At 52.1% G+C, this 23,775-nt stretch overlaps 1 long non-coding RNA gene across 1 annotated transcript; it reads left to right on the forward strand.

Moving 5' to 3' along the window:
- Positions 1 to 1,676: 1,676 nt before the first annotated feature.
- Positions 1,677 to 4,183, forward strand: LOC138924594 (uncharacterized). Its single transcript, XR_011439569.1, has 2 exons — positions 1,677 to 1,910; positions 3,111 to 4,183. It is a non-coding gene; the product is annotated as an uncharacterized lncRNA (long non-coding RNA).
- Positions 4,184 to 23,775: the final 19,592 nt, after the last annotated feature.

Genomic DNA, 23,775 nt, shown 5'->3' on the forward strand with positions numbered 1-23,775 from the left:
AACGTATTGCGACCTGTGCTCGTTTGCAGTGTGACTTTGTCTCTCCCCCATGACAAGTGGAGCCCACATCCTGTCAGTGACACATCTATGGCAAGTCCTTGTTATTTATTACCAATGGTGACACCAACATTCGTTTCCAGCTCAGCCATGGAATTTCTCTCCTATTTTGAAAGAGAATGCAGTGGGCTTTTGTAAGGGTGGAGGAGGACGAAGTTCATGGACTGAAATGGCCATTTTTAAATGCAAGACTCCGAACCAAGTTTTCACCAATCCCAGCCACTTTCTTAGCTCACTTGACTTATTTACTTTCTCACTTTTGCTTGGTATTTGAAAAAAAATCAAGTTACTGTGTATATTTGTAACCTACTTGGAGTTTATTGTAGAAAGAAATGGGGAAATAAGCAAAATAATGAGTAACTCAATCAACATTGTCCCTCCTTTGTTTGTGTTGGATTTTCAAAATAAAACGAAACTTTTAGACCATAGCTCCTTAAAGAGATCTCACTAAACAAGAGACAAGCCTGGGACGTGGGTGGGCAAGACCTACGCTTCCAGGCCATGGAGATAGAACTTTGAGACATGGGAGAAGGTGCTGTTCCTTTGTGCCACCAGGTCCTCTGTGACTCTTCAGACTCCTACAGTGTGACAAGGCTTGTCATTCATCACTCATGCTTTAAAGGTCACCTTGTAAGCCGGCATCCTTGTGATCTCTCACACCGACACGCCTGGGGAGATACCACTGGCGTTGGAGCATGGTCTGCTTAATGCCAAGGCCTTCTTTTCCGTAGGGTACAGCAGGATGCATTTTCTTTTTGATGTGATCTGGAATGAATGAGAACGAGACGGCTTGTGGCTGGCTCATGGAGGTAAAGACACACAGAGACCTTATTCATAGCCAGGTACTCTTCTCTGCACTTTGTGTACTAACACAAGCAATATCACAAAAGAACGGGAAACTAGGATGGTGCCCCAAGCACCCATGGCTTAAATGAGAGGCACAGAGTGACGCGTGTCCACGGCTGCTCAGGAATTTGGAGGTTAGCTCTATACCTTATACACTTACTTTAGAAATTAGTGCCCTGCGCCAGGTTTCACCTTCTTGCAGACAGAACATGGCCAAAGGGTACAGGAGTCGAATCCACCGACCACCCATGGTATTACAGGGGGCAGATTTAGGAAGACCAGGTCCACGGGCTTTCTTCAGGTCCCCGTGATAAAAGCTACCGGCAGCTGTAACAGCACACGAAAAGTAAAGCTCCACTGTGTGTCAGTCACGACAGTAAAGAAATGAGGAGGAAAGCCATGCTTTGGGCAGAGAGCGACAGCGACGGCTGCAACCAGAGCACCTCCCTGGGAGAGAGGACGGGGGCAGCCAGCCAGGGCTGATGTGCCACCCAAGGGCCAGTGCTCTGGGCCCTGGAGTGGCCACTGGGGTTTTTCAACAAAGAAATCCTCCTGTGTTTTGGCTCCACCAGTGTTTTATTAAAACAACGTCAAATTGATAGTGAGCTTTGGCTCTGGACTTGGTTCAAAGGCAAGTGGAGAGAACGTGGAAGCTTAGTCATACCTACGAGCCCTTTGAAATAATCCCTGCTAATGCCTCAGGCTTGTGATGTCAGCTCAGTGGAATTATAGCTCGACTGCTCAGAATTATATAACTAATCACCTTCGGCTTCAGTAACAATTCTTCATCCACCCAAACCTCCTAGCTGCTTCTTGGTGGTAGGCCGTCTGAGGGAACCAATTGGATCCAAATTTATTTTGCTAACCATCTCAGGGCAGCTGCACCCTGGGGCCAGGCAGGCCTCCTATGGCACACTCAGGCCCAGCGGTGAGTGGGGACAGATGGAAGCTGCACTGGGAAGCTATGACAGTCACCGGGAGACTGAGTTAGAGGAACTCTTAAGAAGGTAGGTCGTTCGCTTGGCTCAAGCTGGGGGAATGAGGCCAGTTGAGCAGAAGTATCTTCAGGTCAGGAATGGATGTGTGGCATCACTATTACCTTTGATGTCGGTGGCTGGCATGGTTTATCTCTCCCACTGAATCTAGCAAGCCTGGCTCAAAATCCTTTTAACACACGGCTCACGGAAGCCACTGCCAATCAGCTGAGGTTGACCCCAAAGGGGAAACTTATTAGCCATCTTGGCTCTAGGGGACCAGCACTAAGGAAGCCTGAGGTTGGGGGGGTCTCCCATTGCGTCAAATGTGGGGTGGGGGCTGGGGACCAGACATCGTGGCCATTGCCTGCTAAGCATGTTTGAGTCTGGTCTCAGGGTACATGGGGTTGAAGCTTATTGCTACTCAAGCACGTGTCTGACCATGAAGACCACGTGCCTGGTCCTCCTGATTTAGACTGCAAGTTCCCCAAGGGTAGGGGTGGTACCCTATTCACCTCTCCACCAGCCTCGGCACCTACCCATGGCGCGGGGTTCTCAGGACACTTGAACTGAGGGAACTGGAAGGGGATGCCCGGAAGAGATGACGTGAGCAGTTTACTCAGTGGAAAGCAACAAATGACTGATCTTTACTTACTCAAGTTCAAATTTTCTTTTATATCCTTTGGAAAGATAGTTTGGGGATAATGGTAGGTTTCCGCTGAGTGGTATTATGCACAGAACCTGAGGTACTGCTCCCCTGCCCCCTTTCTGAAGCCACCTTCCTGCAAAGGGCCTAACCCAGCACGGGGAAAGCCTGCAGCTAAGCTTTGTGTGAGTCCTGGAAACATCCAGATCTCCTAAAGCGTCTCCAGAGGCCTCCAGGCACTTGGATCAGTTACACAGCCTGACGAGCACCCTAACGGCTTCCTCTCTGGTCCTCCACTTCTCCCCAAGAGAGGTTTTGGGCTGAGTCCACATTGCGGCTCACCCAGGAGGTCCTAGGATGGCTTGAGTCCTTGGGTCCTGCCCCCTCGTCTCCTACTTGACCTTCAGGTGGGGTTTGTGAGCACGACTTAAGAAGCTCGGCTGCCTAGGTTTGCCCTCCTCCCTGCTCTCGTCTCCCCCGGCACCTGGCTCTGAAGACCGGGCCTCATGACGCACAGCTGCTCCACACCCCGGGCTACCAAACAACCAGGCCGACCCTCCAGGCTTACCCTCCCCTCTGTGTTGCAGGGCAGGCAGCAGCCCATTTTGCCTGATGGACTTCTGTTCTGGCTCTCTGAGGGGGCAGCTCTTCTTGGCCTTGTGGTCCACATGGGAAGGCCACAGGACATTGAACCTGGGGTTGCTTGTCCACGCTGACGGAGCACCAGGCAGCTTCGCCTCACTTGGAAGCAGACCTGCCCAGTCCTTGCTCATTGGTGTCCTTTGGCGGCTCCAGTGGGTGAGCTCACTCTCCACCATCTTTGCTGGCACCCATGGAGCAACGGGCTTTAAGGAAAGACAGCCAGACCTATAGTCATGTTTTCCAGCCAGTCAAGGCTCCCCCCTAGTCTTCACTTGAGCTCTAGTGATGAAGACCCGGAGGGATGCGGCACCTCCCCATGGGTTCCTGTGCGGGAGTCAGATGACCCTGAGCTGAGATGTCCCCATGAACAGCTTTTATTGCCACGTTGCCTTCTCCCAAGGCACCCAAACCTCCTCTGTATTGAGGGGTGTGTGCAGGTGCGTGTGTAGGGGGTGGGAGAGTTGAGCTGTGTGGAGGAGGGCAGTGATGTCTTAGAGGACATGTTTCCAGCACTGGGCTGGGTCCTTGGTGTTTGCTCACTGAGCTCTTCTCACCGTTATGGTTCCCGTGTACAGATGCTGAGGCTGGGCACGCCCGCAGGTGCACAGCTGGTCCGGGTGGGCTGGGAGGCAGCCTAGACTGTCTGGCTGCGGGTGCCGGCTGCCCTTGCCCTGCGTCTCGCTCAGCCCACCTGGAGCTCTTCAAGCCATTCAGGAGCCACTCGATGTGCGACAGGGACAGGTCTCCTGTTCCTGACGGTGGCTGCTCCTCCGCTTCTCCACGCTCGACTGCAAGATCTGAGTCCATTGCACCATCTGCCGGGTTTGTTTTTTCCAACAAACCTTGGCGTTTGCCAAGGCCGCCAAAGGAACATCGCCTTGCCAAGGGCACATTTTACATGGCCGAAAAAAGCAACTCTGTTAGAAACCTACTTTTATCTCAACTAAAACAAAAACATTATCCTTTTAAAGAAGAGAATATTATTTTGACTACATTAAAACCATTAACTTTACTTAAAGTAATTTTTTTGTGTATGGGGGTAGTGCGTGTGTCCAGGCGTCTATTCAGACTTTGGGAACAGTGACGGGGAGGGGCATTCATTGTCTACAGGTGGTGTCCCTGAGCACCCACCAACTCCTTTCACACTTACACAATGGTCACTTGTGCGTCTAGATCTCGTCTCCACCAACAGAGTGGAATATCGGGGGCCAGTGGGGCCAGTGACTCCCATAAAAGTCCTTCCAAAAGTCCCCCTAGGTCCTCAAGGCTTAGGATGTAAGCACTGGGTCTGGTCGAAACGCATCGCCACCTTTTGTGCTAAACCACTCATCCTCCATCCCACAGTCACCTTTACATGATGCCCTCAATTTTCACACAAAGCATCATTTTATGAAACGGCCTGATGTGGAGCATCTGCCCGTTTTTTGTAAAACTGCTAACCCCGTATTCTAGAAGAATACTCCGTCATGCCGTCCTGTGTCCATCCCTTGAAGACGCAGGCAGCACATTCTTTCCACAGCTCTGCCTTAGGAAAAACCTTCTTTCTCTTGGAGCTCTTCCTGTTTTTTAGAGAACAAGGTCTGAGTAATTATCACTTCTTCTCTTTGTCACAGCTGCCAGAAAGCTGGCGCTAAGTTTTGTGCTGCAATGGAGGTCGTTTATCTCAGCTCAGGTTTTCTGGTGAGGATATTTGCCTCCTTCACCTTATTCTTTGACTCCTGTCTTTTTATTCTTGCGTCAGTGGTTTGTGGCTTGATTGCATCCTTCTTAGTGTAAATTGCCCCAAACCTGCTCTGGAAATAGGCCACTTTCCTCTCCATCAGGGATGTGGGCCAGGTGGTGGCTGCGACTTGACTGTCAGAGGGAGCTGAATGTTCTCGGAAAGACGATGCCAGTGTTCCGAGGTAAGAGCTTATCTACCTCTCTGAGCCTCAGCTTTCTCATCTGCCAATAAAGGATAATCTCACCATCCACCTTTCCAGCGCCTGCTGGAAATGGGAGATAAGGTTTTTAAACTGCTGAGCTTGGACGCATAATAGTCTCAAATCTTTATGTCCTTCTTCTGAGTGACCTTGGGTTGGTCTGATCAGGGCTGGCTTCCTGGGTGTGTGACCAGCCCAGTCGCAGAGCCTGTGCTCAAAAAGGCCCTGCACTTGAGGTTAAATGCTCTGTGGTGGCCATCTTGAAATCCTTAATGGTTTTATCTTTGAATTCGCGTTTTGTCAGCTGAAGTCTGATGGGACGATGGAGCCTGTGCCCCCTGCTGGTTCCCTGCGGCCTCTTCCTCTCCCACTCACCCCTGTTCTGCAACCTCCGCTGCCCCCCACCCCCAGCGGAGGCCTGGGTGGGTGCGGGGAGGGTCAGGGTAGGTGCGCTGGGTTGCGGGGTGGTGCTGGGCGCCTTTGAGGGTCTGCAGTCACTCTGCAAATATCCCTGTGCCCAAGCAAGAGTGACATAAATAGCAAATAAAAAGCACCACGACGGGTTGAGAGAGAGACTTCGGAAGAAAAGGGAAAGCTTTTTGAACCAGAGAGCCTGCGTGTTCATTTTGTGCCTGGCTCTGCAAATTACGTGGCTGGCTCCGGGTCTGATGGCTTCTCCTGATGGTTCCAGAGTCCGTCTGTGAGTATCAGTCTTATGAGAGGAAGCTTCCTTGACTTCACTACTTAAGGAGGGGAGGAGGAAAGAAGGAAGGAGGGAGGGAAGGAAGAAGGAAAGGGAGGAAGGAGGGAGGGAGGATGGTAGTTTCATTTCCTAGGCGGCTACCACCAACTGTCACAACCCAGATGGCTTAAAACAACAAAATGTATTATTTCACAGTTCTGGAAGCTGGAAGTCTGAAATCAAGGGGCCACAGGGCCACACCAGCTCTGGGCCCTGTAGGGGAGCATCCTTCCCAGCTTGTGGGGGTTGCCAGCAAACCTAGTGTTCCTTGGCTTGAAGACGTAGCACTTCATTCTCTGCCTCCACTCTCACGCCACCTTCTCCCTTGTGTGTCTCTCCTCTTTTTGTAAGGACACCAAGTGTCTCAGGCAGTCCAGCTGCTATAACGAAATGCCATAGGCTGGGTGGTTTATACACAGCAGAAATTTATTTCTCGTGGTTCTGGAGGTTGGAAGTCTGGGATCAGGGTGCCAGCATGGTTGGGTTCTGGGGAGAGCCTGCCTCTGGGTTGAAGACTGCCAGCTTCTCCTTGTAGCCTCACACAGCAGAAAGAGAGCTACCTAGTTTTCTGGCCTCTTCTTATAAGGGCACTGATGCATTCATGCGGGCTCCATCCTCAAGACGTGTTTACCTCCCCAAGCCGCCTCTGCCGAATACCGTCACATTGGGACTAGGGGTTTGGGGAGACACACTCATTTGGTCTATAACACCAATCACGTTGGATTTAGGGCCCACCCTAATCCAGTAGGACCTCAATTTAACCTGATTACATCTGCAAAGATTCTGTTTCCAAATAAGGTCACCTTCACAGGTTCTGGGTAGACATGGATTTTGGAGGGACGCTATTCAGCCCAATACAGATGCACCTGGCAGTTCAGGACCTTTGGTAATTCCAAGAGCTTCCCCTGGATGGAATATAGACAGACAGATGTTTGTTAAAGGGCCATGACACTGAGGGGTGGCTGATAATGACACAGGAGATGCAAACAGGCAGACCCCAAAGAGACCTACAGCAACGAGTTGAGTATTGCCTGTGGGTGGGCTGAACTGCAAGGGGCACCCACACCACATCTGCCAAACTTGCCTGAGTCTCATTCATTCTTGCATCCATCCAACTGTTATTTATTGATGTCTTCTCTAACCCAGGTACCACGCCAGGTGCTGGAATGCAAGGTGAGGATGACAAACTGAGAAGTGCTGTAGAGACAGGGGACAAGGAACTGCCTGGGAAGGTGCGTGAGGGCTTCCGTAGAGGTGCCCATGGAGCCGGGTGTGGAGGAAGGTGAGGCTGGTCTGGCGGGTGGCTAAGAGGCCGTGTGGAGGGCGTCCAGCGAGGCCACTGCGTGGGCCATGTCAAGGTGCTGGGAACCTCAGCCTGTGCGCAGGCTATGGCATGTGGTTCCTTTTGCTGATTGTGGATGGACGGTGGGAGCTGACTCAGGGAAAGGAACTGGGGAGGCCAAACTCAACAAATGATGACAGAGGAGGCAGCTTAACAAACACTTCAGGAACGCACTATTAGTAACAGAAAATAGCTGGAAACGCCCAAATGTTCACCGTGAAAGGAATGGTGAGACAACCGGAGGCATGTCCCCACAGCCAAGTGCTCTGCTGCGTGAAAAAGAGCAAAGCGAGTTTATGTATGCAAACACAGAAGGAAATCCAACCCAGACTGTCGACTGGAAAAAGCACATTGCAAAAGAATGCATAATCTGGGAGATATACGTATGCAAAGAAAAAACCCAAATGTATATTTCAAAGGCTCTCACATGTGTCCATAATGGCTTCACGTTTGCACATGCTCAGGAAAAGATCTGGAAAGATAAAACACAAATTGTTATTGGTGGTTATTTCGGGGCAGTGGGAGGATGGTAGCAGGAATGACCGTGGGAACCTACCCTGTTTTTTACATAAAGGTTGTATTCATCCCTCCGTTCCTGGGCTGTGACCAGGGTGTGAGCAAAGGGTAGCACCAGCCCACAGCCTGAGAATGCACTTTACTGGGGGCTTGGGAGGAAGGCACAGAAGGCTATCGCCCCAATTATATTTTGACTCTTCTCTTCCAGTCCTCCCAAGCTCAGCTTTCCACTTACACTACTCATGGTCTCTAATAAATGGCGTGCCCCTCATTACTGATATCTGTTTTCTGCTGGCAGGATTAGTGCGTTCTTTGGGCGACCGGCTGCGGTTCTCAAGACTGATAAGGAAGGCTGCACCAATCTCTGTTGGAGGCCAGCGTCCTGATAAGCGTGCTCTCTGTCTCCAGGCATCTTCCGTGGAATCCCTCTGGGAGGGTTTTGCCTGGTACCCTAATGCTCGTGGAATGAACACACCGGAGGCCTGCTGTCTGGGTCTGCAGATAGATGAGGGTGAGAGGCTGCGTGAACCACTTCTTGCTTTGCAAGAAGCAGGCGCTGCCCTCAGAGGTCAAATGACGAGGGTGGTGGCAGGCATTCCGTTGCAAGACATTTGGATGTGTGTCCAACAGCCCTTAGCAGGGCAGGCCTGGGAATCAGGAGACGTGGGCTGGAGTGATCTGCATAGAGTTATGTTGAAGTTTTTACTTTGGCAAAAAAAAGAAAAGAAGAAGAAATATTTTTCTGATGACATATAGCTGAGAAGTCTATAAATGTTTTAGGATGACATAGTCGGGGGGAATCCTGGATCATATCTAAAAAGATGGAGTTTCATAAGAAAAATTGACTTGGCTTCAGGAAAACCAATTGCACAGATATAAGGAAGATGTGTCTGAATGATGGCAGGTGTGTGAGGGGCTGCGGATCCAGAGGATGACGTAATGCATTCGAGGGGTGAGAGACTCAGCCGCAGGATGCATTCACAACAGTGTAGAACGTGGAACGAAGGCACAGAGGACAATCCTGGATCCTCTGGGAAGCTCACTTTCTCAGAACTGGTTGGAAGAGGTAATTTCCCAGAAGTCCCATTCTAGTCAAAGAAAGAACTTTCTAAGAGTGAGAGCTGTCCGAGGATACATAGGTTTCCTTGGATCAGAGTGAGCTCCCTGTCGCTGGATGTATGCAAGCAGCCACAGGGCAGGGAGGCTGCACAGGGCCAGGTACCAGGGCTGTTCTCATTGTCATCTTCCTTCCCAGCAGTGGCACCATGCATGGCTCAGACACAAGCCATAATAATTGCCCAATTAGTGAATTGATGAATATCACAAATCTGGAGAAAATCGATGGGCTGCGGTGTTCCTTCCAGGTCTGGATGCTATGGTGCCATGAAATCCCCACGAGAGAAGAGGCATCTACTAGTTTCTTACTTCTGCTGTAACAAATCACCACTAACTTAGTGGGCTAAAACAACACACATTTATTCTCCTGAAGTTCTGGAGGTCAGAAGTCCAAAATCAGGACCCCTGGGCTGAAGTCAAGGTGTTGGCAGGGCTGGCTCCTTACAGAAGCTTTCAGGGTAGATTCCGTCTCCTGCCTTTTCAGTTTCTAGAGGCCACCTGGATTCCTCGGCTCGTGGCCCCTTCCTCCATCCTCAAAGCTCTCAGCTCCAAGCTCTTCCTACATCGTCACTTTCCCTTCTCTCTTCTGTGGTCGCATCTCCCTCTGCCTCCTGCATATAAGAACATTTGTGATTCCACTTGTGACGCACCCAGATAATCCAGGGTAACCTCTCCATGTCGAGAGAGATGTCTCCATCTTCATCACATCTGCAAAGTCCCTTTTGCCACATAAGGAAAATTCTCAAGTGCCAGGGACTAGGGTATGGCCACTTTCGTGGTGGGGGAGGGGGGGAGCATGTGTTATTTAAATTACCACCGGGTGGAAGAGAATAAAACCAGGAGTGGGTTATTGGAGGCACCTCCCTGTCTGGGGAAGGGAAGAAAGTGGAGCTAGGGAAGGAGGCAGAAGAAAGAAGCCACGAAGTTCAGAGGACCCACGACCACGTGGTGACCAGCAACCTGGGGAGAAGGATACGGGGGAGTTGGAAAGAGAAGGTGGTGGCCAGGGTGGAGAAAGATCAGGGTTTGGCCTGACTCTTTCACTGTAGCATCCTCAGTTCCTGGAGCTGTGCCTGACATATAGTAGCTTCTCAATAAGGGTGCGTTGAATGAATGAATAACTGGGGATGTTGCTACTGGCTGAAGAAACAGCTGTGCTGGTGGGCCTGGGTCAGCATCTTCCCAAGGCCGGGCTCTGTAAATCCCCGTGGGAAGCTGAGATACGGGCTGGGCATGACCTGTGCCAGAATGAGAACTGGGCCCCGACGAGGCTAGCCTCTCCACCTGCTCTGTGTCAGAGGCTCGGCGGCCGCCTTCAGAGCATGAGCTTTGTGTAAGGTTGCATTGAACCCAGAGAAAAGGTGAAGGCATGCGGCCCGGAATACTGATGGGGATTTGGCACGCAGAAGTGAGAGCTCTGCGCAGTTTAAGGCCTTGGGTTTTGTCCCACTTTCTGAAGGAGAAGATGTGAGACTTAGCAAGCACCGAGCGTCCACGTGTACACGCCAAGGAACAGATTCCGTGCCAATGAGCAAACTGTGATTCAGAAAACCTTCTCCCTCTTCCAATCTTTCCTGCTTCGGAGACAGAACGCAAATGTCCCTGCGTTCCAGCTGTAACGCAAGTCTTGCCGCTGATTAAAGGGCAGACCTGGAAACTCTCCGGTGAGCTATGCTCCTAACTATGTCTCCGGCTCACTCCATCCAGCAGACAGAGGACAGCTTTTCCTTGCTGTTTATTCACTGGAGCTGCTGGGGCCCTTCACATTTAATTATGTGTGCTTGCAAAATAAATGTGGAATGAAATGTTCGCATTCCCCGAAGTTGATGCTGTGGCAGGCCGGGATGACTGAGGATGCTGTCTCTGTGCCGAGCATAGCGGGGGCTTTGAGCCTTGTGCAGACGGATGGATGCTGCGAAAGCCAGAGCGCCTTACATTCCTCTGCTGGGTTGGTACCAGGCATGCACATGTCAGCCTCCTGTTAAGGGCTTTGATATTGGATTTCTTAGAATTCGGAGACAGTTATTCATTTTTCAAAGCCTACAAGTTAGTGCAGAATAAACTCTCTGTAAGGCACTATGCTGACTCTTAGCAGAGGAGGCTCCGGGCTGTAGGTTCATTCATTGAATCGATCCTTCATTCGTTCATCCAGTACCCACGGGTGTCTACCTTGTACCAGGCGCTGCAAACACAAGGTGAAAAGGACTGGCCTCTGTTGGCTGGAGTTGGTGGGTGACAAGCATGCAATCAGCCTCCCTCGGGCTCCATGTGGGAGACAGGGTCTGTATAACGCCCTCCGGGTGCACAGAGGATGGAGTGACCATCAACCTGGGGAAGGTGCGGGAAGCCTCCAATGGAGGGGCATTGGTGGGATCTTGAAGGGGGAGGAGCGATTTGATTTTCCAGGTAACCAAGTAAGGGGTGGGGAGAGCGTGGGTCCCAGGGAGAGGGGAAGAGCAGCCTCTGACACCTGCCCAGAAGTTTGTTCATGTGTCAGTTCAGGGCGTCTGATGGGCAGGGCAGAGGGTGAGGGGAGAAACGGCCAGGACAGACGGTAAAGATCCGTGAGTCTTTTTTTTCCCTGCAAGTAATAGGATTACAGTGGAGATATTTAAACAAAGGAGCAGCATGGCTGATGGGGGGCAGCATGACAGGTGAATCCGGGAGATGAGAGCCTGGAGGCTGGGAGGTGGGGGTATGTTCCAGCTGCTGGACAGTACTGTGAGGACCATAGCTAAGCAGAGGGGATGGAGAGAGAGGCCGGTCTCGTGAAGTGCTTATTTAGGGGGTGTGTTCTGGGCTGAATTGTGTCTCCCCCATAATTCATATATTGAAGCCCTGACCCCCAGTACCTCAGTGTGACTGTATTTGGAGACAGAGCCCTGAAACAGGTAACTAAGGTGAGTCATTAAAGCAAGGGGAGATGGCCAAGTGAGAGCAGTGGGAGCATCCTCGTTTCTGGAAGGAAGAGAAAGGGAGGGACCAGCACTTTGGAGGATACAGGGTTGAGGGGAGAGTTAACCCAAGAGGTTTGCCTCTGCCCGTTTGAAGATGGTGCTTCTGCCTCCTGTGCAGCGAAATAAAGATGCTCAGCCCGCTGGTCCCCAGCCTCCCGCCTTTGCAAATGCTCTTCCGTCTTCCACCACCACCCGGCCTCTCTTCTACCCAACACGTGAGGCTAGTGGAGTTGACGACTCTCTTGCATCCCTTCTCTCTCTTCAACCAATCACAGTTCATTTGTCGTAGATCTCTGGCCCTTACACTTTAGTTCTTGATTACGTGGCCATCTTGCTTCCCCCATCCCTTATCACAGCTTCTCCAGGAGGAGGCTCTGCGCATCTCTAGTCTTCTCACTACCCTCCACAGAGGCCTGCACCCAGAGTAGACCCACAGAGAATGGAATCGCATCTCTGGCTGGGAGGAGGGATGAAGGTGACTCATTTTCCCAGGCATCTGTCCACTGTCTGTGTTCCTCTCCCATGACGTCAGGGGTCACCCAGTGGAGTTACCACTCCAGTGATGGCAGAGTTCCTCCTCTGGAAGCAGCCTGGTTTGTATTCTTAATCATAACAATAGACCCCACCACTTACATCTGACACATGACGGGAGGGACTTATGCCAGGATGGTCACAAGTGGGATTGCACCCTGGACAGTGAGTGTGAATGGACTGCTCCACCACCTCCATTCCACAGATGTGCAAGAAGGGCGCAGAGAGGGCTAGTGAGCTGCCCAAGAGAATACGGGTGGGAAAGGTGAAGAGTTGCTTTGGGAATCCAAACCCCAGCTCTGTGCTCCTCCCACCATGGGGTGCAGCCTCATAAGATTCTGATATTTAGCACCTATGGGTGCTCACAACACGTGGACGAGATTGGCTGATCCAGTTTGGTGACAGGACAGATTCTGGCTGAATGAGCTGCTGGCAGCAAAGTGGCCAGAGGCTTTGACGAGGACAGACCAGTTTGCAACATGTGGGTGATGCCCCGTGAGCACATAGGCAGAGACTGGATTTAATTTGGTTCCTTCTTAGAGACCAAATGGCTCAAGATTGGGGAAGGGGGAGCACCTCTGTCCCAGCAGGACCACGTGCTACCATCTAGCAGCATCATCACTAGTCCACAAGAGCACTTCATCTCGTGAGGATTCACCATGGAAGGTGCTGGAAGCTTTATCCTGGGAGGCAGGGGGATGGAAGGGCTGTCCAGGGGCCACCTGGAAAGAAGAAGTACCAAGGGTGGAAAGTTCCTTCATCCTGCTTCCTGCTTACCTTATTTTTAAACTAAGAATAAAAACAACAAAAATAAGTAGAAAATAATACTCAGAAAAGCAAAAAGGAAAAATGAACTAGAAAGGAAAACCATGATGGAGGCAGGTTGAAAGCTGGGGAGAAAGGATTAAAAAGGATAAATTCAATAATCTAACATGATCTGAGGGCAACGTTTAGCTCCTGGACCCTGAAGCCTCAGTCTGGGGACTCAGAGTGGGTGCTCCAGGCACCGGGATGCAAAGCCAGCCCAGGGCTGCGCGCTCAGCCACTGCTCCATGGTTCCCAGTGAGTGTGGAACAGCCTTGTGGGCCTTGGCCTTTGCTCTCGGTCCCTTGTGGCCCCTCTCTCCCCCTGGCGGCTTGTCCTTCACCAGGACATGCTTTATTCTTGGTTGCAGAGTTGCTGGTCCATCTCTGGCTGGGATGCAAAGCACATCTTCTGGTCAAAGTCCTGCAGGGCGGTGCCTTCTGACTCTGCCCTATTCTTGTCTGCTCAACCCTGTTATCAGTGTCATCAGATGCAAACTTGGACCACCTGTGGATAAAACTTGCAAATGACACAAGGCTGTGCAGGACATTAAGTTTGCTGGAAATAATTCTGGATCCAAAAAGACCCTGTGGGCTGGATTTTGCAATGAACAGAATGTGCTGGAATGTGGTCAAGATGGCGCTGCCTCGGCATCCTGGTGTGAGCACCAGAGAGCTTGTACTCTCCATGTCCGATTATGAGAAATGCCAATCGAAGAACCCTACTGTGGCCAATTTGTCTTATCGTGTTACTTAATGGCACTTACATTAGAGAATATGTGACTCGTGTTTCTTTTTGAATTCCTGCCAGGAAAAAGTTGGTTCTGACTCAAGGCCCACCATCATCCTTTTATCTGTCAGTGGAAATCTGTCATGCTTCCCTTTTTGCATCGTCTTCCAGGAAGCTCTGTGTGAAAGCTTGTGCCAATGTCATAACCATCAAATTTCAAGGGCCTGGAGGAACTAGCTATGTCTTCCTTTCATATATTTGCAGCTTCTCCATTTTGCCTGTACTGCGTGCTGTGTCATATGTATGTTTATTATAAGGCACTTGGATATCTTTATAGACAGACTGGTGAGGACAGTTGGATGGAATGTGTTTGTTTCACGGCAAGACATCTGAAAATGACACTTGAAGAGTCAGTCGGCTGTAAATATAGATAAGTCAGGACCATGCTGTGGCTGCCCAAGCATCCCTGGACTCTGGGACTGAAATAGCCCACCACGTCAAGGCTAGAGAAGGTTCTGGTTCCCCTGAGCTGTGCCCCATCAGATCATGTTTGCAGCGTGGCCCTGAGTCCCAGGCTGGACTTTAAGAGGGGTGGGGGCAGGCAAGGTGTGTCTAAGCTGATGGGCACCTTGGTCAGGGAATGAGAAAGACTGACTCAAGGTGGTCTTTCTAAACACTTCCAGATGAGGGGGTCCAGGGCGAGGAGCTGGAAGCTGGCTCAGTACAAGGATTTCCCAGATCATTAGGTCCTATGTGAATTACTGGTGATGAGGTCCCAGTCAAGAGAGGTTACCAAGAAGAGGCATTTGGCTCCTTTCCTAGGATAGTGTAGAGGGGTTTTGTGCACGAAGTGGAGTTGAGCTTCCATCTGGGAATCGATTACTTCACATCCTATTGACAGACTGATGTGGGAAAGCTTCTCAGCCGGTCAACCCAGCCACCCAGAGACTCCTGGAGGCATAGGGACCTTCCCAGCATCTGAGAGCATCCTCTTCTCCATTTTTCAGGAATCAACATTTTGCCCTGCAGCCTGCTCTTCGTCTGGTCCCTCGCATGTGTCCCAGGATTCCATTGTGACATCCGACAATTCAACTTCGCAGACATCAATTGAGATCCTAGGGTGCAAAGTCAAGGCAGCCACAGGCCCTTGTCCTCTGGGAGGTCCCACGGCCTCAGGAGAGGCAGCCGCGGGACGGAGGATCACAACAGACTGTGACAAGGAGGTCCATGATGGAAATGTTGGGAGAGGGTGGGGGGTCCAAGACAAGCCCCGCCCAGCTTGCATGTGTGCCAAGCCCAGGGAAGTATCTGGTTACAAAGTTGGGTAAGACTCGACCCCTGTGCTTAAGGAGCCCAGGTGGAGGGACTGGGCGTGGTGGGGAGGCAAACCCACACCCAGGTAACCACGTGTCAAGTGCAACTCAAGGCATTACGGGTGCCTGGAGCTGTGCCACCCGGAAGTCACACTGGACAAGGATGAGAGTGTGTGGCATACAGAGGTAAGGGACAGTGAGGCGCAGTGAGCCTGAGTAGGGCAGGACACAGCGAAGAGGCGACCCTTGTGTCCATCAGGTGGGAACAAGGCCATCCAGGCAGATGGGGCCTGGGCACAGGCGTCCACTGCGTCTTTTTGTTGTATTGCCTCCCTAACTCTGGGGCTGTCAATGGCATCCTGCTCCTTGATGATAATGGGGAAACCAATCACACAAGGGACCGGGCTTTCTGATGCTGATTTCCCTTCAACAATTTCCAGCTTTTTAATAGGATTCATCCGCCATTCTAGAGAGAGCACTTAATGCCGTCCAGGAAAGGAGCTGGCAGTGATACTAAAAGCCAAAGGAAGGAGAGAGGAGAAGGAGGCAGAGAGAAGCCAACACGAGGACTGAGAGACGTTTAAGCAAACCCGGGAATGAACAGAGCGGGTGGGGAGAGCCCTCGGAGAGGCTGGGCCTCTTCCTGGCTATGGGCAACTTCGGGGAAGGAAGGCTGAGCTCCGGGGTGCTCCCCCCAATGGCTTGCACCCCTTATTTCAGTATTCTACTCCACACTCAGCCTGCACTAACAAGGAATCAAAGACGTCTCTGAAGTCCCCAGTGAATCCACTGTCCACTGCTCATTGCCCCTTGACTGGATCCGTCTTCACTGTGGAAAGAGCATGCATGTGTGAATAGAGGCCCGGGGAGGCAGCCTGGGCAGCCCGCTTTTCTCAGGACCCCACTAATGTGGCATGGCCTGGGTGCTCACCACTGTGGACATCTGAGCCTTTTAGACAAGAGGGCCATTTGTCACCGTCATTGGTTTCCAGGAAAGCGCCCTTGAGGCGGCCCCCGTCCTTCCTGGAGGTGCCAGGTTCTCAGCGTCTCCCTCTCAGTATGGAAGCATCGTGGAGAGGGCTGAAAGGTGGGGGCACAGCCCCTGGGTGTCACTTAAGAGGCCCCTGTGTGTCGGCGGGTCTCCCAGTCTCCCAGTTCAGCCTGGCTGGGCTCTCAGTGGGCAGCTCATGTCCAGGCCAGGCCGGTGGAATAGCACAAAACTACCGAGCTGAAGCAAGAGTCCAGACATCCTCGGGACCAGGGTCCTGGCGAGCAGATTCAGTTTCCCTCGGGGGTCCATGGAGCCCAATATTCCCCAGACAGGCCTCAAGGGCTGGGGGTGAGGGATGGGCTGGGCTCCAAGCACGGGACACTGAGAGGATCCTCCCTGCTTCCATCCCAACCAGAGACAGCCCCTTGGGTCAGCGCTGCCGACTGCAATTCAATGCAAGACTTTGGGATCCAGGAAAGGTTTCCTTTTGCTCAAGACCTTCAGTGAGCAGACAGGTATTTATGCCCCGGCCCGCATGTGCCGCCCCTGCCCTGTGCTTCCTTACCTCCGCCTCACCTGCCCCTGCGGGATTATTTGGTACCTTCCTCCCACCGGCATGTCAGCTTCCAAGGCAGGAGCGTCTGGCCCTTCTGCTCACTGTCACATCCCCACACCTCAGCGTGTGCCTGGCTCATGTCGGCCCCCCATAAACATCAGTCTCCTGAACAAGTGAAGTGCTAGGGTAGGAGTCAGGACGCCTGGTGTAAGGCCGGCCCCACTGCGTGACCCCGATAAAATGAGTTAACGTCTTTGAGCCACAGCTTTCTTATTGCAAAACGGCCTGATAATGGAGTCCACCCTCTGCACTTGTGGGGAATATGTCCCCACGGCTCTGGAGTCCCCGAGGCACGGATGTGATTTCTCCCTGAAGGTCAGTCCGATGTCATAGAAAAGGACCCAGTGAACCAATTAATCAACAGGGGAGAAACATCACAGGCGAGGCCAGTAAGCAGGTTTCTCCTCTGCCCCTGGTGTTTCTCAGGAGCATCCTCGGGGCCAAGCCTGTCCTAGCAGGGTCACCGCCTGGTGAGCCAGGAGAGAGCTAAGCCACACCAGGGCCACGGTCACCTGAGGTCAGATCAGTCACCAGCCAAGTGAGGCCCGCAGCTGCCAGCTCCCCCTGCCAGGGTCAGATGGCTGCCTCAGCAAAGTGGCAAATTCCTTCTTGTGTGGAATAGTTGAAACCTAGACTTTGGAATTCACAGATGCCTGGGAATCCTAGGACACTGTTCAGCGAGCTGGCGTCTTTGAAAGCAGAGTGGCTGGGCCACGTGGTGTGAACTTTACCCATTGATTTGCATTTTATTTTTCCACCTGTAGATCATACGCCTTTCCCCGGACATACTTGCTCCATCCCCACACAGACTTCCCCATGCTTAAGGATGGCCTGGGAGTCTCAGAGAGGGTGGTCCCAAGGCAATGAGGCCTCCCTGAGCATCACGTGAGGTCCCGCTGTCAGACCCTAAAAGCCACTTTAGGACCCACTAACAGTGCTTCTCCAGAAACACGGGGACCTCGGAGGATGGCTCCAAGGGAAACTGCTCCATCTACTGGGGTCTGGGGAGCAAGGTGGCTGCCAGTGTCCGTGCTTGCTGAGGACACTTGGGAGGCCCAGGGGTAGGCTGAGGGTGAGGACTGCATCTCTGTAGGGTCCCAGGCAGCAAACGTTTACTCTGAGAGTAGGTAGATGGGGGTAATGTGAGGCTTAGAGTATAGTCATGCTCCTTGGGGGAGATGAAATCAGGTGTACAGTGAGACTTGGGGTGAGCCGCCCTGGGGACCAGCTTACGAGGCTGGGTTCAGAGGAGACGGACGACTCAGGCCTGCCTGGCCTCTGCTCCCTCCTGGCGTGGCTTCCACATCCTCCAACCGCTGCACCTCCCCATACAAAGGGCTCCCTCCTCAGACAGCCTGGGGATGTGCGCTCGCCGTGTATTTGCTTTCTAGGGCTGCCCACAAAGTCCTGGGTGGCTTCAAACAACAGACTGTGAAGTCAGGGTGCTGGCAGGGCCACACTCCCTCCAAAGGCTCCAGGGGAGGATCCCTCCTGGTCTCTTCCAGCTTCTGCTGGCTCCAGGTGTCCCTTGGCTTGTGGCTGCATCACTCCAATCTTTGTCTCTGTGGTCACATGGCGTTCCCCCTGTGTGTATGTCTTCTTATAAGAACGCCAGTCCGATTGGCCTCAGGGCCCACCCTAATGGGGCATGATCTCATCTTAATTATACTACAGTCATGTGCTGCATAACCATATTTTGGTCAACGATGGACCACCTATATGATGGTGGTCCCACAGATCAGTACCATGTAGCCAGGTGAGTAGTAGGCTACACCATCTAGGTTTGTGTAAGTGCACGCTGTGATGTTCGCACAACGACAAAATCACCTAACGATGGACCACCTATACGACCGTGGTCCCATAGATTAGTACCATGTAGCCAGGTGTGCAGTAGGCTACACCATCTAGGTTTGTGTAAGCGCACTCTGTGATGTTTGCACAACGACAAAACCGCCTGATGACGCTTTTCTCAGAACGTAGCCCCGTCGTTAAGCGACGCATGACTGTAATTACATCTACGAACACCCTATTTCCAAATAAGATCACATCCTGAGGTTCTGGACAGGTGTGAATTTTCGGGGGCCCTATTCGGGCCAGTGCGGCCGCTCTCCCATCTCACAAGAGGTACCGTGCTCCTTAGCACACTCTGGGAAGTCAGGTAAGAAACAAACCTGTTTGATTAAATCCCTTACCATGTTTTCCAAACTTGTCCTGAAAACGGAGCCCTTTATTTGCATAACTTCTGCTGCCGTCCCCCAGAACCGGTCTTCAAGGAACCCACTTTGCAAGCACTGCACACCACCAGCCCGTGTAAAGCGAACAGCTTCCTGCAATCATTATAGTCTGGGAGAGGCTGAGAGCACATCCTCGTCAGGACAAGCAGTGGAGAGGAGGGGGCAGCACAGCCACTGTGCAGTGGGGGTGGGTGTGGAAGACCCTGGTGCAATTTGTTCATAAACTTGGTCTTGATTTTTCCAGTGGGACCTGATGGAAAAAAACAGAGTTGTGAAATAAGATTTCTTTCAATCATTCACACTGTTGTGCACCGATCTTTTACATTAACTAATTGCACCCAACTCCTACTTATCCTTTAAGAGTCAGCTCTGAGGTCACCTCCTCCAGGAAGCTGCCGTGAGTGCAAGCATGATCCCCTGCTCAGGTTTCATCATCACTCTGCCTCCTTGAGAGGCAGTGAGCTGCTGTGCATCTGTGAGCCCCTGAGGGCAGGAATGGGCTGCTCAGCTCTGTGCCCACCGTTCTTGCAAGCTCGGTGTGAGGCAGAGGATGGGGCCCCCAGTGTGGATGGTGGCGCTTGGAGCGTTTGCTGGCCTGGGGACATGCCTCAGGTGGTTGTGTGAAAGGGACGTGATTCCTAATTGAGAAGGTGAAGAAAGGCCAGCCCCAACAGGTGTCTGTGGCTCAGGTCCTTGTGGGGCTTCCCTTCTCCTTGTCACCTCGCCTCCACTGTGGGCTCTGGGGGAGGGACAGACTCTGGTCCTCCCTCGGGGGACAGGAGAGCCCTCTCCAGCCCCGTGTGAGTGAACCTGGAATCCACAGCTCCAGGATCCTGGGACGGTAGCAGTCAGGAAGTTCTCAGCTTCAGGTACAGATAACTCAGAGGGCCTCACTGAGGAGGAAAACGAATGACGTCAGGGACGAAGATGCCCGAGCAGGGCGGCTATGGTTTGAATAATTCACGGCCGGTGAAGATGAAGGTCTCCTGGTCTTGTCCAGCCACCTCTGGATGCAGCTGTCCCAGTTCCCTCCCCGGATGTCGCAGGAGTGGAGAATTCAGAAAGATCGTCCCTTGCTGGGGGTCTCCTTCCACGGGAAGGGAGCCTTTCTCGGTGGGGTTTCCAGGCCTGGCTGTGGGCAGAAATGAGGTCCCCTTGCCTGTGGTGGATGCTGTGCACCCTGGGGTCCTGTCAGCAAAGCAGAAGGGAGGTGGACGGGGGGACATAACAGAGCTGGCCCCAGTGACCTGGGCAGTAGACAATGGTACCTGCGGGCAGGGCAGGGGTGTCAGAAGCTCTGGGGGACAATTGCTGTTCGCACAGAGTCGGCTCAACACGGTGGCAATCTCTGTTGTCTACTCAGCCCGCCCTCACACTTCTCCTGGGTCCCTCCCTCTTCCCCTCCGTCCGTTTCTGACCTGCAGATGCTGGTGGGCTGGATGGGCCAGACGCGGACACAGGCATTTGGATGTCTCGTCTGCCTTCTGCTTCCATCCCACTCAGATCCCCAGAGTCCGGTCTGTCTTCCACGGGCCTGTGTGTTAGCTCGCTCCCTCCTGGACAGGGTCCCAGGCGGCTGCTGGGGGGAGGGGGCTGTGGGGGGGACTGGGATCTTGGAGTGTTCCTTGCTCTAACCCCCAGCAGTTCCCTCTGTTTTCAGTCTGGTTGGACTTAAAGAAGCTGCATGTGGCAGTTCCCTGGCACTGCCAAAATATATATCACACACCAGGTGGCTTAGAACAGCAGACATTTATTCTCTCCGAGTTCTGGAAGCCAGAGTCCAAAACCAAGGTGTTGGCAGGGCTGCCCTCCCTCCCGAGGTCCTAGGGGAGATTCCATTCCTAGATTCTTCCAGCTTCTGGTGGCTCCAGGTGTTCCTTGGCTTGTGGCTGCATCACTCCGGTCTCTGCCTCTGTCTCCACATGACTTCTCCCCCTTCCCCTGTGTGTTGGCTTCTGTCTCTCCTAAGGACACTGGTCATTGATTTAGGGTCCACCCAGATAATCCAGGATCCTCAACACGATCACTTCTGCAAAGATCTCTTTTCAAAATCAGGTCACATTCACAGGTTCCTGACTGGAGCCATATCTTCTGGGGCCACCATTCAACCCACGAGACTCAGCCTCACACAGAAGTTGGAGGGGTGTTTGGCTGGGAGCTCTGCTGATCCTGTCAGAGCTAGAGCTGGCTCTGAGGACCCAGCAGAGCTGGCTGCGCTCCCATGCCCACTGCTGCTCTGCCTGCCCTCCCCAGAGTCCAGCCTGCTGGGGTCCTCGGACTGACCTTCAGCCTGGCGGTGGTGCATTTTCCGGTGACTCAGAACCTAACACAGAGAAGCTGTTCTGCTGAGATCGGGGACAGGCTGTCTGGCGACACCACTATCTTGGGTACTTTCCTAGGCCAGTGTTGCTGGGTAGGGCGAGTGATTCTGTCTTTGAACCTCTGAGTTCAGGCAGCATGGTGTGTCCAAAGGGCCCTGGCCCCGTGTTCAGGGCTCCGAGGTTTTGGCTTGGAGCTCCCTGTCCCCACCTGCAGGCTGAAGGGTCAGGAGCAAGGACCCCCACATTTCCTCTGCTCCCGCAGTCCGCACCCTGACTCTGGTCAGAGAACACTGGCTCTGGTTTGGCCTCACTTAGTGGCTGGTCGGGGCAGTGACCCAGCTGTCCACAGTGGGCTTTGGTGGAAAGGAGCCTGTCTGTGTACACTGGACAGCAAGGACCAGCTGACTCTGGAGGAAAGAGAATTCACCAGATGTCTCTTTATGGCCTTGCACAATGCCTGTTGCATCGCAACAAGATCGCATTGCATCCATCAAGAACTCTCCAGCACCCAACACAAAGCCGCGACACCTCTCTCCAGCAGGGCCACGTTCTCACCACTTCTGTGCGTCCTATTCTGGGGCAAAAAGCTGTGCGGCTCCACTTTCCTTCCTGGGCACGGTTGTGCCAGGCCCAGTGATCCCGATCAAGCCCTCGCCACGGCGACCCATTGTTTTGGGAATTTCTGTCTCTTTTTCCCTTTTTTCGTATTGTTTTCTTTGACAGACATTTGTCTTTACCACAATAAATTATGCTTCTCCCACCATTTTTTATCTTTTTTTTTGTAAGTGCCATAATCATCCCTAAGAAAAGGATTTTTTTTCTGTTTAAAATCTGACTAGGGGAAGGTTAAAAGCAGAGACGGGATTGAAGCCTGAAGTCTGTTGTCTTATTTTCTTTTACCTTTCCATTCAGATTCCTCTTGTCTTGCTGTTCTTCTCCTGGCCGCAGCTTACAGGGCTGGACGCCTTGAATTCGCTATCCTTCACCTCCGAGCGGAGTTTAGAAATTCACCTTTTATTTTCTACCGGCAGAAAAAGAAACATTTGCTTCAAAACGTCTCGTTAGACTCTTTTTGGAACTCAAGATATGTGGAAAAGGTAGAAAGTTAACTTTTGTTTTTTTTAATGGGTTGTTTCGCATGACTTATGCTTGAGCTAAAATCTGAGGCCTTTTTGCATGTATGGAAGAATGACGGCCGTGGAACTGGGTTTGGAAAGGATTTAGACAATGTACACCGGTGGCTTAACCATATCTAGAAAAAATGAGGGGATAATGAGCATCTTGCTCCGAAGCAGACATGGCGCTGGCCCTTCACATCCATCACTGTATTTGACCCTCGCTGCCTTGTTAGGCGGAGTCTCCCATCTGCTCTTGGTTGGGGAAGGAAGCCCTGCTGTGGACGGGCTTTCTGAAAGTCCTCTTTCAGATCTCCGTCTGTCTGGACCAGAGTCTATACGGTCTTTCCAGTATGCTTAACGACGGCCAGCATCATTCCTCCATCCGTTCAGGATGTCATAAGGAGCAGCTTGGCCACGGATCTGCTGGAGTGCTCAAAGCTGATGTGGTCCTTGCTCTCATGGGGCGTACGGGTCAGGGGGAGGTGGCCAGTAAGCAAGAAATCATAAATGAGGATGAGGATTAGGGTGGCTTGTTTCTCCAGGGGAGCAGGACTGCCCCCTGTGAGGAGGGGATGTTGGAGAGGACACTTGGAGGGTGAGAAGGAGTAGGCTTATCAGAGGCGGGGGAAGGCCATGCCAGCAAAGGCAGAGTTTGGGGCGTCTGAGGGATGGAAAGGGGTTCAGCATGGCTGGCCCACAGTGACAGGAGGAAGGGCAGTGAAATAAGTTGGAGGCAGGGCTGGACCACACAGGGTCTTTTAGATCAGGGTGGAGCCTGGATTTCTTCCCAAGGGCAGGGAGAAGCATTGGGCAGTTTTAGGTGTGGGGTAACTCACTATTAAAATGGGCCACTGTGCCTGTGGGGGGAGGGGCAGGAGGCAGCTGGGGGACCTAGGGGACAGTACTTTCTTCATCTCCACCACACATCAGAGCATCCCCACAACCAGGACTGCTGACAGTACAAAATATTTTATTTTTCATTGAGGGCACATTGGTTTATAACATTATGTAAATTTCAGGCGTACATCGTTATATTTCAACCTCTGTATAGACAGCATCGTGTTCACCACCAAAAGTCTAGTTTCTATCTGTCCCCATACATATGTCCCCTTTTATCCTTTTAACCCTCCCCACACCCCTTTCCCTCTGGTGACCACCAATCTGTTCTCCAAATCTGTGTTCGTTTGTTTGTTCATCCTCCACATATGAGTGAGATCATAGGGTATTTGTGTGTTTCTTCTTCTAACTTATTTCACTTAGGATAATACCCTCAGAGCCATCCATGTTGTCACAAATGATCAGATTTCATCTTTTTGATGGCTGAGTAGTATTCCATTGTATATATATGTATGTATATA

Source organism: Equus caballus, chromosome 6, assembly GCF_041296265.1.
Source record: "Equus caballus isolate H_3958 breed thoroughbred chromosome 6, TB-T2T, whole genome shotgun sequence".
Lineage (NCBI taxonomy): Eukaryota > Metazoa > Chordata > Mammalia > Perissodactyla > Equidae > Equus > Equus caballus.